At 31.7% G+C, this 15,489-nt stretch overlaps 1 protein-coding gene across 2 annotated transcripts in view; it reads right to left on the bottom strand.

The window, feature by feature from the left end:
• Positions 1–15,489, bottom strand: part of LOC113395457 (proton-coupled amino acid transporter-like protein CG1139) — a 225,368-nt gene that overhangs the window by 29,748 nt on the left and 180,131 nt on the right. Inside the window, exon 1 of one of the 2 annotated variants that reach the window (XM_064217567.1) lies at positions 5,174–5,290. The exons of the other annotated variant lie outside the window; for it this stretch is intronic. The gene's annotated coding sequence lies outside the window, so the exon portion shown is untranslated. Of the gene's footprint in view, positions 1–5,173; positions 5,291–15,489 lie in introns of those variants that run through there. 2 annotated transcript variants of the gene reach the window in all.

The following is a 15,489-nucleotide window of genomic DNA, read 5'->3' as shown; positions in this document are numbered from 1 at the left end:
CAGCCGTTCTAGCGTGATCCGTACATTAAAACTTTCGCGTTTATAACATCGATAAGATCATAAAATGAAGTCAATCACACGTATTCATGATTATTTACTCGTACTAAATAAAACTCTTTTGATACTTAGTTAAAATTTTAATTCGTTGAAATTTATGATATTGCGACTGTATTTACCATAATTAACCCTTTTGAAAGACTTCAAAAATTGATGTTTGCATAATGTATATGTTTAAAGCATATTTCATTTACTTTCGAAGCTTGTTCTACCCTTCCATTCCAGTGTGAGTTGGTGGATCCAAATATGTCAGCATTTAGTTAAATATGTGCAGACTTGCGCGTCGATTTCTTTTACTGCCAAACACGTGCATTATTTATTATGAAGCACACAAAAATCAGTGGTGCTTGTCTGGATTTGACCATCATTCATTCAACCATCTACGTAAATAGTAACAGTTTTCATGACATTAATGATATCATTACTTATAAAATAAGCATAGCGTTATTTATTTCAACATGTTTATGCTAACTTAACGTGCATGAGGTCAATGCCCTGAAAACTTGAATGCATTTTACACGATACTTCTGGTCTTCACGATGTCAAAAAAAAGAACAAGTTCGTTAAGAATTTAATTGTTAATGTAAGTTAAATGAGAATAAGGGAATTCTTAAAACGATTAAAGTAACGAGTATAATTGTATTACGTATATAAATTGTTACTGACTTTCCATATGGAAGCATTTCGTGAGAGACATTTTACGTTTTTTTTTTTTTTATGTTAGCGGTGGCAAACGAGCAGGAGGCTCACCTGATGGAAAGTGACTACCACCGCCCATGGACATCTGCAACACCGGGGGGCTTGCAGGTGCGTTGCCGGCCTTTCAGGAAAGAGTACGCTCTTTTCTTGAAGGTTCCTAAGTCGTATCGGTTCGGAAAAACCGCCGGCGAAAGCTGGTTCCACAGAGTGGTTGTGCGAGGCAGAAAGTGTCCTAAAAGAACGTTGGGTTGGTCCTTAAAATATATAAACTATAATAACTGATAATTTATATATTTCGATACTAAATGTGTCAACTAGCACGTCATATTAAAATATTCCTTTTTTCAAGGCCTAGCGTTTGTCGTTTGTAATTACAACGATAAATAAATGTTATCGCTCGCAAAGGTACAGAAAAGAAAAATGAGGTCATCCAAGGTCAAGTTTCTTGAACACTTGTTAGGAAACATTCCGCACACTAGAATAACCTCTGTAGGGTTTTTCACTTCACCCTTGTTTGTTGATCCTTCTTATACTAGTCGTGATGATAGCAATATTTACCTACACTTTTTTCTAAGGACAGGGTACGAGTTTTAATGTAGTATCATATATGTTGACGCATTGGTCTCCGTCTAATACCAGGGAAACCAAACCCTGGAACTAAAACCCCGAACAAAAATATTGAAGTGCGCAATCGGTGCAAATTTTCATCTCTATTTCTAAATTATTATACATTTGCTGTTTGCTGTTGAAAAAACAAAAAACATTTCTATGTATATGACCCTCGTCTTTTTACACGTTCACTTGACGGAGGTCATATTACCGCCTCTGGCAACAGAGAGCTGGTTCGTTTGTCGCCCAGATAATCAGAATTGCGATTCGAGAAGAATATGTTGCTAACTTAACCATTATATGTAACTATTATATAAACTATCTAATTTATGTATACTTATTTAAGGTTTAAACGATTCTTATTTAATAATAAAAATATTTTAATCGGTAGGGCTTTGTGCAAGCCCGTCTGGGTAGGTACCACCCACTCATCAGATATTCTACCGCCAAACAGCAGTACCCAGTATTGTTGTGTCCCGGTTTGAAGGGTGAGTGAGCCAGTGTAACTACAAGGTACAAGGGATATAACATCTTGGTTCCCGAGGTTGGTGGCGCATTGGTGATGTAAGGAATGGTTAATATTTCTTACAGCGTCTGCCCATTGTCTATGGGCAGTAGTGACCACTTACCATCAGGTGACCTATTTGCTCGTCCGCCTACTGATATCATAAAAAAAAAACTTGTTTTTATAGTAAAGTAAAAAGTAAACGTAAGATAAAAATTCTGTTATGTCCGGCAATAGTGCGGAGACCAGCATAGCGCTAATTCTAAAAGAGTCAGCTTAGGAAACACATATTGGAAAATATCACACGGCACGTGTCAATGTTTCCAGGTCTAACCCGCAATTGTCGGTTGATTTTGCCTGTGGCTAGATATAACGCTAGGCCAGGCCACGAATGCACAGGTTATCTAGACTCTTATAATAATACATGTTTATTCGAATATAATCCTGTTCAGCCAATAATAATGCCACGTTAAAAAAACCACGTTTAGTAAGCCAAAGAATGATTTCAGTAACAAAAATGATGTTATAGTGATTATGTTTACATTTACTTGTCAAATTAAAAAATATATGCAGAAAGTTTCATCTATACGTATAATAAAATTGGAGTGTCCGTTTGTAATATTAAAATAACCGCGTTTTACTAAATGCATATGTATGTATACACGGTACATATACCAAAATAACATTTTTACAATTTTTGTCTGTCTGTCTGTCTGTCTGTTTGTTCCGGCTAATCTCTGGAACGGCTGGACCGATTTTGACGGGACTTTCACTGGCAGATAGCTGATGTAATAAGGACTAACTGAGGCTACTTTTATTTTAGAATTATATGTAAAATAATAATAAAGTCACGCTTTTTTATTAAATTCAAACGCGCCCGAAGTCGCGGGACCAGCTCGTTTTAAATATAAATGATTGTTGTATATGAATATTGTGACTTTATCAGGTGCTGCTTTTTCACCAACGAAATATAAACACTCACTCACCAATTGATTTGTTCACCCGTTCTGTGAAAATTAATCATACGAGACATTTCGTTTTTATTCAAGTGTTTATTTAAACATCTCGTTTCTTTTTTTTTTTAATTTAAACTAATATTTATATTGAATGATCAATATTTCTTACAGTACCAATATCTATGGGCAGTGGTGACCACTTACCATCGAGTTGCACCTTTCCCAGTCTGCCAACTATTTGACATCAAAATATCGTTTTTATAAAGTCGGTCAATTACAGCACGATAACAGCAGAATAAAGACTTAACATAGTCACTATTTTCGACTGCAAACTACGAGACAGACAGTTAGTTAGAGCGTTTCTCGTATCTCAAAGAGAACTTCATGCATATGAAACAATGTAAGGCCGAGTATTAAATTCAGAACTTAATATATAGTTGTTTGTACTCAAAACAAATATCACAAGTTATCTAGCGTAAGACGAATAAGTTAAGGAAGAGTTACCGAATAGGTACTATAAACATCTTACAGATATTATACATACACTGAAAACTCTGAATTTGATATGATTTTGTTGTTTTAGAAAAAGTGAATCTCGGATCGAAGATTAAATTTCAATTTAATAATTTTAAAATTAAACACAAGCAAACATCTCGAGCTCAGGTGTGATCATTGTGAAGTAATCATATAACCTGCACTAAAGCAGCGCGGTAGAATGACATCTACACCTTATCCTCAAAAAGGGAAGCATTAGCCAAGCACATCGGGCATATACAGTCTGATAATTTAACTATAAATTTCTAATCGATATCAGAATATAGTACGCTGTCATCAAGATTTAATTGCTGCAATACTATGTTGAGTAGTTAACTTTAGTTTGAGAATTTGTAATATTACAACTAACCGTACGGCCGATGGGATTCCGTCATAACATTCAGGAACCATCTGACATTCCTCAGATGTAAGCTTTTCGGATAAAATCTTCGGCCTTCTTTATTACGATTTAGTCACGGCGAATAATTCGTTCCAATTAAATATATAAGGATTAATTAATTTCATGATCTTCACAAGGAAAATGACTTTAAAATTTTATAAAATTCTGCAACCCTTATGGATAACTCCACGAAAGTTGGTATTCTTAATAAATAGTACCTAAAAATTTCCAAAAACACTAATGTAACAGAATTTCACTTGAATAAGACCTTCTTTTGTTCTTCAGAAGATGTAGTTCATTATGAATTACCAAAAACGCTGACACGTCCAGTTTTATTAGAAAATGCAAAAGTATAAACACCAATTTTAACATTTCTATATTTAAAACATCATGAACTTCATATTCCAACCATTTCATTCATTTACCACTTGCTTAACTTAAAATCCCTAAAATCCGCTCGATTCCAGTTTCGAGGGTTAACCGCACATAGCTAAAATATTTAAACAGTATCTTTTTCACTTAAACGAGTGTATATGTATTATAAGTATAACATTCAAATTATATTATAATAAATATTAAGCTGTCATGTTTAGACACGCCGTGATGATATCCAACAAAATGACATACTTATTTCTGTTATGAATATAATAGTATATTTCAAGAAGTTGTAACTCTGTCTTGCAGGAAAGGGAGCGCGAAATATGGATAGGCCTATTAACTAAGCCGCCGCTTTTGAATCAAAGGTTGTCAGAGAAGCGATTAATGGTTTAAACCCTTATTGGTGGATGTTTTTTTCTTTGATTATTGATATTATGATGATAAATAGATGATGATTGATACACATGAATATGATCATCAAAAACGGTAAATATTGCACGTAACGTATATACGAAGAACTATCCAATTGACAAACTCCCCCCTTTTTGAAGTAGGGTAAAATTAAGCGAACAAAACCTCACAGTTAAATTATTAAAAACTGTTTCTATAAATTAATATTAGTGAGAATTTTATTTCATTCAATAGCCTCATTTAAATAATTATTGCTATGTAACAAATACTAAAATAGACTCTAAAGTTAAGTCCAATTTAACGGTTACTTAGATCTGTCTCAAGTAATCTTACAGCTGCTTAATTAATTATATTCCAATGATACTAAGTATTTGAAACTGAAGTACTGACTGCGGCACTTGAAATGATGTCGTTCAAAAGCTATGAACTTCGATTACTTGTAGATGCTCTAGATATTTACCTTTAAACACCATTTAATATGCATTTGAAATTTAATTTGAAATAATCGTGTTATTTAAAATTTGTTAATTTATCAATAAAATACGAAGTCATGAATTTTCAAACTTTCACATTTAAAAAAAAATCATTAATATTTAAATTAAGAGGAACTTATACTAAAATTACGTACCTTCGAATAAAAAAAAAAAAACACTCGCGTTATTTTATGCGCGCGAAATAATAAAAAAATATAAACAGTGCGAATGTCACTACATTTGAGAGCTGACTGACTTGACAAACGAAATACTGACATGCGCTTGAGTTGTGTCAAAACTTAACCTTACAAATCATTTTGTACCTAACTACTACCACTTAAAGTCCAAAATATTTCGAAACGGTGTTAACATTTTTTAAAGGACACAAACAAGTGCAGTCTGATCTATCAAGTCTTGTATATATATTGCGCGAAAATAATTCTTATTTCCATTGACATACATATTACAAAATAGTTGTTTTAACTAAATATAATGCTACAATATAACCTACTTAAAAGCAATTATCTCAAAAAAACCTATCCATTGTCTTCATACAATTAATAAAATAATACTTATGACATAAAGTTTAAGCATCTATTTGATCAAATTCTAGGTGAAGGTCGTTATATATTTAATATCATAATATTAATTATTAATAACGAAAAAAAAAAAAACATTGGTAAAGATTTAAACGACGGTTAAGTAATCTGTCATTATTATATTTTATAGAAAAGCACTTTAAATATCATCTCTTTTAGTAAAAAATTGGTCAATTCTAGATTGATATGTTTCTTTGTATATAAATCGTATGGAGAGGGTTTATTTTCGGTCAAATATTTCCGACAGAGTTAAATACCTGGGCTCGGACCGCAACCAACAATTAAATGAATCTTCTTGTTAATGTATTTGATTATAAGCGTTTTGTGTACTTAAATGTTTATAATCCATGTAATACTTGGCGGTTATGGAAAAATTTAGAGAACCATTGGATGTGTCGAGTGAAAATCTGCAAATGTGTATCAGGAATCCATGTTGGAGCAGCCTGATGGACCAAGCTGGACCTTCTCTAAACAATAGTTTGCGTCCACTACAGGGACTTTACTTTTAGTTTTATGTAAATATTAGTACTTTATTATCTTTTTATCAAGTCAATAGTTTTGTTTGACTTTGAGAAGGCACCCACTTGTTTTTATTAATAGCTTTTATCTTTCTAAGATGACAAATGAATTATATCGAATTAATTGTATGTCTTAACATAGTGGTGGAGACGGTACATTTACATTTTTTTCAAAATAATAGGATATAAATATTGCATTAACAGATACATCGAGCTATATACTTATAATTATTGATATATATTTTTTTATCATCACCTCAATTTTTTTTTTATGTTATAGGTGGCAAACGAGCATGAGGCTCACCTAATGGAAAGAGACTAACACCGCCCATGGACATCTGCAACACCGGGGGGCTTGCAGATGCGTTGCCGGCCTTTAAGGAAGGAGAACGCTCTTTTCTTATTTTGTTTCATGACGTCATAGGGACTATATTCAGACAAATAAAACAAGCTTTATACACATGGTTGTTGGTAATTCGACGTATTCCCGTTAGGAGGTGATAGGGGTGACTATTTGCGATAATTTTAAGCCCCATATGCATGATGCAAAAGTGAACATACATATGCATAATATAAAAATAGATTTTATTTGATACTTTTTTTTAATAAATTTTTGAAGTTGCATTTTTGACTTATTTTGAAAAAATCTAAAAAACGCGATAACTCAAAAATGGTTCACTTTTGCATGCATATGGGGGTTAAAATTATTGCAAATAGTCACCACAATCACCTCCTAACGGGCATACGTCGAATTACCAATAACCCTGTATAAATTCTACCGCCAATAAGCAATACTAAATATGGAAGCGTTCCAGTTTGAAGGGTAAGTGAGTCAGTGTAACTAAAGGCACCAGGGATATAAAACCTCAGTTACGAAGATTGGTGGCCGCGCTGGAAATGTAAGGAATAGTTTTTTTTTTTTTACGGTGCTAATGTCTATGGGCTGTTATAACCAATTACTGACTGGTACCCGATATGTCAGTCTGGCAATCTTTTTTTTTCGCTGAAAATTATCTCCTATGCGTTTCCTTTACACGAAGTGGGACTCAATTACGTATGCCATCAAAAAATTGTCGAGAAATTCTGACAGCTTGTCGTACGTAAGTACGTAAAACCGATGGTCGCAGACGTGAACTATCACGAGAAGTGTCGGAACAATATCTCAGCGAACTTTGAGAGAAAAGTAAACTCCCTATTACTTGAATTCAAATACCGAACAAAGAACTAATTTAAGTTTACGAGTAGAATGGTTTCTGTGATAGAAATCGTATCATAAAAATCACATGGAATTAAACGTTAATAAAACACATACAGCGTTGAAACATACAGATAGCATTCTTTACAATGAAACGCCTCGTACATAATCAAAACTAAACACGTTGCATGTTTCATAATTACACTCTCGTTCAAAACATCACGTTTTGGTCACATTAAGTTTTATCAAAGGAAATTACAAATAATTATGACGTTTTAAATTGTTCTCATAATACTTTGTATACTTTTTTCCTTATAGATATTTATATTCTCAGCCGACTTCAAAACAGAAGGTGGTTCTCATTTCGGCCGGGTTTTTTGGGTATTGAACTAATTAAAAAATTAACGTTCAATTTTCATGGAATATTAATTTCTAAGGAATCTACATAAATAATATACATACATTTTATATAAATAAAAACATCTGGACGTAATGATAATGAAAAATTAGAGGATTCGTGACTTGTTCCTAAACGACGCTGTTATATTTGAGCATCGCGTTTGGTAAAGTAGACCAATATTTTAATGACTGTTCTAAAATACAGGTAGTCATAACACTAATTTACCAATAAAAATCAATACTAAAAAATTAACACGTTCCACGACAAACCCGTGTATAAATTGATTTTTCATGCCATGATTTGACTGTCAGTTCCTCTCAAAATATTTAAATAACAATCGCAAAACGTTTTACTTATAAAGTTTTCTTGATTGTAATTCGAAAAAGGTATTTTTAAGTTTTTCTTCTTTAACAAAGCCGTATATATTTTGTTACAATGTAATTTATTACAACAATAACTATTATTATAAATGTATGAATGTTACTTTAGTTGATTGTCTTTGAAACGGTTTTAGAGACGTACATATTTATAGCATGTATGTCAGACGTAAACGTATATTTTTAAAGTTTTATTAATGCCTGTTACGACTATTGGACAATGTAAAAGCATTATTTACGTATTTGTAGTCACGTTATACCTTGAAGAAGAAAATTAATTAATAGTGAAGAATTTTATATAATTAAATACTAGCCGGCTCTTGTGCATCTTTCTTGAATATAAGTATGTATGTGTTTATATATATATGGTATACAATAAAAAGTATTTTGATTTGATTCTTGCTTGATAAAAATGTTTTTATTATATATAAGATATTATATTAATCTCATTTAATTTATATCATTTATTAAATTAATTATTAAATTAATTTAATAAATGATATAACGTTATATCTATTCTTGATCAGAGAATTATATTCTTTAAAATGTATCAAGCTGCAATTTCTATGAGCCTTTATTTAGAATTATATTTTTTGCTTCTAGTGGGATACCATTAATGTTGTAATATTTTTATAATGTCATGTGTGTTGACGAACTTGTTAGTCTAGTGGTTAGATATAAAACCGAGGATCCTGCTGGTTCAAACTATTAGTCTGGCCGATATAAAGTTTTCCGATGAAAAATAACACCCCGGAGTCTGGAAGTAAGCGTCTGAGCTCTATCCGGTTGCGTTGGATTTGTCATCCCATAGATTGCACCTGTGTTAGCGCACCGTCCCGTCCTAAATAAGTATGTCCTGCGTAGTTGGCACGTCTCCCTTGATATTGGCTGCCCTAGCCAAAATCGGTGAGGATGAAATTACAATATACCTAGCAAATATATACCTACATATTGATGAGTAGTAAAAGTAAATTGATTATTAAGCTGTAGAAGAATACGCAATTTTTTTTTTACCTTTTTCTTGCATATTAATTTGTTTTTTTTTAAAGTCGGTTTATTTTTTGTTAAAATTTTTCTTATAAATTTTACAATTGTATAGTATACGCCATATTACAAATATTGTGTCGAAGTTAACGAAAAACAAATTAACCAATCTTGTTTTTTTAGTGGCGACGATATTATATTCTATAGTTAAATAAACATAAACGTCGTGACATGAATAGATAACAACGGAATATACTCGAAATATATAGTGTACTTATAAATCAATACTTATACTATGTTCACATCGAATAATATAATTTTTACGTCAAGATATTAATTTCTTAAAGACTTACTTCAATATTTGAACAGGTTCGAACATTTTCTTTTGTCAAAAAACATTTGTATTCAGAAGTTTAATAACTTTTGTTTCATTCATACGCTAATTCCAAAACGGTAGTGCTATGAATAATTATGGAAATACAATGAGTCAGAGTCAGTTCAATCAATATAAATACAAGGTGTACTGAGCTACCTATATATCTAGGCTTCGCAAAATAATAGTTAAAGAAAATATCGTGGATAAAGTAATAACTAACACTCTGTAGATACCCTATTGCTAGGCTTAAATCTCTCATTTCTACTCTAGATTTCGAATTATTTCAACGCGGATTGAGCGACCAAAATCTCAGATTTTCATCAATCAAATACAACTTTCCTCACATTGTTGGCCTTAACCATTGAGAACGAGATTAAATATAAACACGAAAATTCACTGTAAATAAAAGATATAAAAACAGACATCTAATAATTATCAAAAGCAAATTATTCAATAAATCGCATAATAAGGGGAATAATATATTCACGAGTTACAATAGTCGCATGAAATGTGTAACTTCTGACATCTCACCTCATTGGTCAAATCAAATAGAGCGCGCTGTCCTAACTTCCTGTTACATGCTTCCGTCCCTTCTCATGCAATCGTTCCCATAAATTACAGGAAAACGAAAGGAAAAATATTACATATGAAAAAAAATACATAACAATAATAACGGTAATAAAACAATTTAGTATATTATTATTTTAATATTTGTATAGTTTCCGGGTGATTTTTGGTCAATCCAGTTTTTCTGTTTTTCTCGAAATTTGAAGTACATATGTATTGATTCAAATGATCAGTTATTCTTGGTCAGAGGGTAGGATTAGTCCTTAGACAATGCGCGTCTCATAGCCCCTTTACCTTTTTCTAACTTGCTTAAGTAAATGTTTTCTACAACAAAGGAATGATATTCAGAATAACGATATATTTTCCTATATTGCGTAGCTATGCAAACACCATATTCAAATAGAAGTAATATTTATCTTCATTAAGAATATATTTTAAAACCTTATTTCCCTATTTTTGGCCTACCTCTGTGGTTGGTTATCCCGCTTATGTATAAACTGGACCTATACCATAGATGGTATCAAATATAGTTGCATACGGTATAGAAAAAATATATATATATTTGGCTTCTGAATCAATAATAAATATAAGGAAAATATATTACAATAAACATATTAATGCGCGTGAACTTCTTACAATTTAATTATATTTATAGACTTGTTATTGTACCATAAAGTATATTGCAACATTATGAAAAAAAAAAGATATAAATTGGTTATTAAATCTGACAATATATTCAGCGCGTTAGAGTAGACATTAATATTATTTATTTATTTAAGCTCGATCCCTTCAGGCTGGTTATCACGTAGTCTAACCGACAATAATTAAAAAAACAATTATGTAATGGTAAGGCGAATGGGCAAGTGGACCACCTGATGGTAAGTGATAACTACCGCCCATTGACATTGACGCTAACAGAAACTAAATATATTCCTCACATCACAGAAGCTGAGAGCCCTCCCCACTAATCTCATATGTTTTGATGGGATGATTACACTTAAGTTTAATATGTATAAATCTATAATTATCTTAGTGGTAAAGCTTTGTGCAAGCCCATCTGGGTAGGCACCACCCACTCATCAAATATTCTCCCGCCAAACAACAGTACTCAGTATTGTTGTGTTCTGGTTTGAAGCGTGACCACGTACCATCAGGTGGCCCACGTACTCGTCCGCCAACCTATAACATAAAAAAATATATATCTAGTTTTGCTTATATTTGTTATGACACGTACGAGTAAATGCTCTAGTTGGTTTTTCTAAGGATATTTTCGAGATTTAGAAACCATACACGTACAGTTTTAATGTACTTATTACAGTTTTAGCAACGATCGCTTGAAAAGCGCTCGGGTTGACCGAGGTCTCTCAACCCTAATAATAAACAATGTATATCTATAAATAAGCAATATTTAAACATACTGTTTATATTATGTCCGTCCTGAAACTATTAATTTAAAAATTATGAATGTTCAATTGGATAAGTAGCGAGACGTGAAAAATAAACAAAACTCACCCCTGTATAATATTAAAGTTACCCTTTGTAATATTGCATACGAATATATTTTAAAAAATCATAAATTTCTTAACTATGTATTCGAATTTTTAAAGATACGATTAAGTGCAAATTAATATAATATAAACTAAAAAAAGAAGCACTGTTTATTGTCTAGTGGAAAGTTAGAATATCGACAGAGGAACCGATCCGATCCACGTCCTTGAAAATCAGTTCCCTGAAATTACAAAAAAATCGCAAGGGATTTATTTTATAGGTCCTTAAACTGAGAAGTGTGTGCTTTAAGTACTAAAGTAATGGCCTATCAACTCACCACAACCACGTACGTATAAGATAAACGATCACTATTGATATATATTATACGACCAAGATGCAACTACACGCGCAATCCGTAAAGCTAGGCTGCGGAATGAATTATTAATATCTTTATTACGGAAAACTTACAATAATACCTACATTTTAAGCTGAAGAATAGGAATCTAATAGGCTTGCTCGTCTCATTCTCGATCACACCTGAAGAAATCACATTGCGATCAAGACTTACATTATATTAAAATGTACTCAGAAATTTAAATCAAAATCCATATTAAAATTGTACATATTTAGTCAGTCTCATGCGAGTGAATAAGTTTATGATTAAGCCTATTTAAACAGTCGAGTAAACTGGTAGAGCTTCGTGACCTGTCTGAGTAGGTACTCAATCATCATATATTCTATAGCCAAGCAATACTTAGTATTACTGCGTTGATGTTTGAAGGACGATCGGTATAAATACAGGTATATAAATCACAATACCCAAGGTTGGTGGCGCATTTGGCGATATAAGGAATAGTTAATATTTCTTACAGCGCTAATGATTATAGGCGGTGGTGTTCACTTACCATCCAATGGCTCATTCGCTCGTCCGCCCACCTAAATATAAAAAAACCGATTGTATACTACATTAAAAAAAAAAAAAAAAAACTGAAATATATATATCATATTGCTGACATTTTTAACTTTGTCGTTTCATAGATTCAAGTCATTTGTAAAAAAATACATTGGTAAAGATGATATTATGCGATACAAGATTATATAGATGATAAAAAAGCGTGTAGTTAATGCTTGTTGACTTCCAGGCAGGAGACATAACATACATATATAATTGTATTTAACTAACATGACTGTATTTTTAGATGTTGAAAAAGAGTAACTATTTAGTTTCTTGCTGGTTCTTCTCGGTAGAATCTACATTCCGAACCGTTTCCGTGGTAGCTTTACTTTATATAGTTTGTTAAATGACGATTCATAAGTGCTTGTAAAAGCCCACTTGAATAAAGTATATTTTGATTTTGAAAAAATGCGAGTCTTCTATTATAAAGCTTTTGTAGAGTATTCATAATGAAATTGGCCCGCAAAATTGCCTTGTCTAGATTCCACATACTATAACGACTGGGCTATATTGGCCCATTAAAAATAATAAGGGTAAAAATGTAATATGTAATTACTATCTACTTAAAAGGCTATTTACGGCAATAAGTTAACCTTGACCCGTGTCGAGTAAATTATGATTCGTTTTAGTGCACCGTTTGCTTCGGACGTGTTTTCCAATTACCCTCGTAGTTCATTTTCATTACATCTTGGTTACCTCAGTTAATTGCAGTTTTTTTCCGAGAGTAGCCTCATTTCTGTTTTGCATTTCTAACACTTTGTACAGCTTCATACTAAATTATGTGTTTAATTAAAAAAAAAAAAAAAATTATTATTAAATTCAAAATATTTATTAATGACAGAATGCTTACGCTTGGATACAGATCATTAAAAATGTATATCGGATTATAAAACTTAAAAATATTATATTTCATTTTAAAATGGCGCAGAGGTGATACTTATTTTTTTATACCCTATGTCTGTTATCTCTAAAAAGAGTTACTTTTAAAATATACTATTACACACAAATTTTAATTAATTAATTAATTTTTTTTTTTAATTTTATAATGAACAACTATTCTGTTGACAAGATAATTGCCGGAAATTAGCTTCATACAAAAAAAAATGTCTCCCATGCCAGTTACTGTTTTTTTTTAAAAATATGTACTAATACAATAAGAAAAAGTAAAAATATTGTTACAGAGCTTATAGTACATATATAAGCACTATATATGTAAAGAAAATCACTACATTATAGTGTAATTTGTCTTTATTATCTGTTTCTGAGTTTGCCGCCTTATCCATGTGGGAGATGGCACTGGGACTGTCATTCGGAATTTGTGTGTAAAGGTGGTTTTTCACATTGAAATAAAGGCTTTAAATGTTGTTTTTTTGTCCTTACAGGTGAGTTAGTAATTTGATATAAGTGAAAATCAATGTATTTTACTCAAATTGTTGTCAATAAAAAACAATTTTTTTGTCCTTACAGAAAAACACAATTACGTCTTTGTTTCACTTAAATACCATTATAAAACAACATTTTCTGCAAATATTTAAATAACTATGGAGAAGTTGAGGTTTGACTTTGCTGTAAAAGCTTCAGCGGATGGAAAATATATATAATTTGCATAACCTCAATAGGTGCACCTACTGGACAAGTTTTCGGTATACCGGACGAATACCAGCCTGCAAGTTTACATCAAGTAATTATAAATACTTCCAATTATGCCAAGGTGAGAAAAACATGAAATAAAAGGCACCAGACAAGAAATATTTGGATAACCTTAACATAGGAGATATCTAAGAAATATTTAGATAAAGGACAAATCTTCCAGTTTAGTTTATCAAACATTGGAAAAACTATTATAAAAATTACTTGAGGAAAAACAAACTAAATCTGAAACTCAAAATTTAGGGAAAATCTCAAAAGATTTTATGATTGAAAAATTTAATGGCAGAAATGCAAATGCTCATCAATGGATGATTTTTTACCATTTTTTTTTACCCTTAAAACCTTTATTTCACAATAATATTCCTAGTGTGTGTTATACTATATTTAGAATATAATTATATGAGATTTATATATACATACATATAATTCTTATTTTTAACACTCATTATCAAGTTAACCCCATGTTTTAATGCAAAAGTGAAAACTTTCTTGACTTTATAATAGATAAATATTTTTGTTATTATTTAAGATAAGAAGTTTTAGCACAAACGATTTGGCAAATGGCAAAATGTGGTTGGCATTGGACCTTTTAGAACCAGGCCACATATATTAACAAGGTCGATTAAAATCTTGGATTGCAGATATTATAATAATTATTATTACGTTCGTAAATTAAATTGATCACATTAGCAAGCCATCGGCAACGTCATAAAGTGTCAACGCAAGGAATGATAATATTCATTGATTTATTGCTTGCTGACGTAATAATATTGGTTTTGTAGCAATTGGAATTATATTTTAAGTCATAATTGTATTTGACAATTAATATTGAACACAATGTTGATACTTGAATTATACTTCGATCCGAGTAAAGAGATAATATATAAGAAATTTACTCTTTTTTATGGCTGTCATATTATATAGACATATATATATTTTGCACATATTATACGTATGCGGAGAGAAGGATTGACGAGGATGTTGCCAACCCACATCGAAGCTGATTCTAAAACGAAAGTGAGGTCAATGACATCATGATCATGATAAGCGAAGAAAAAAAAATGAAAGAGAATATGAGTTGATGAGGTAATGCTATTAATACTTGGTACTTTTGTGATCCGATTTGAAGGGTCAGTGACCTAGTTTGACTATAGGCACGAAGGACATAACATCTTGACCCTCAATTTTGGTGGCGCATTGGCGATGTAAGGAATTGTTAACATATCTTACAATGCCGTTGTCTATAGGCCGTGGTGACCACTTATCATCAGGTGGTCCACTTGACAGTCTGCCTATCTTAATACAATAGATGAAAAACAAACTCAACAAAGCGAGCAAATACTACAGAAACGCGTTCA

Source organism: Vanessa tameamea, chromosome 3 (assembly GCF_037043105.1).
Source record: "Vanessa tameamea isolate UH-Manoa-2023 chromosome 3, ilVanTame1 primary haplotype, whole genome shotgun sequence".
In the NCBI taxonomy this organism is placed as follows: domain Eukaryota; kingdom Metazoa; phylum Arthropoda; class Insecta; order Lepidoptera; family Nymphalidae; genus Vanessa; species Vanessa tameamea.
This window is presented reverse-complemented; position numbering and strand designations above follow the sequence as displayed.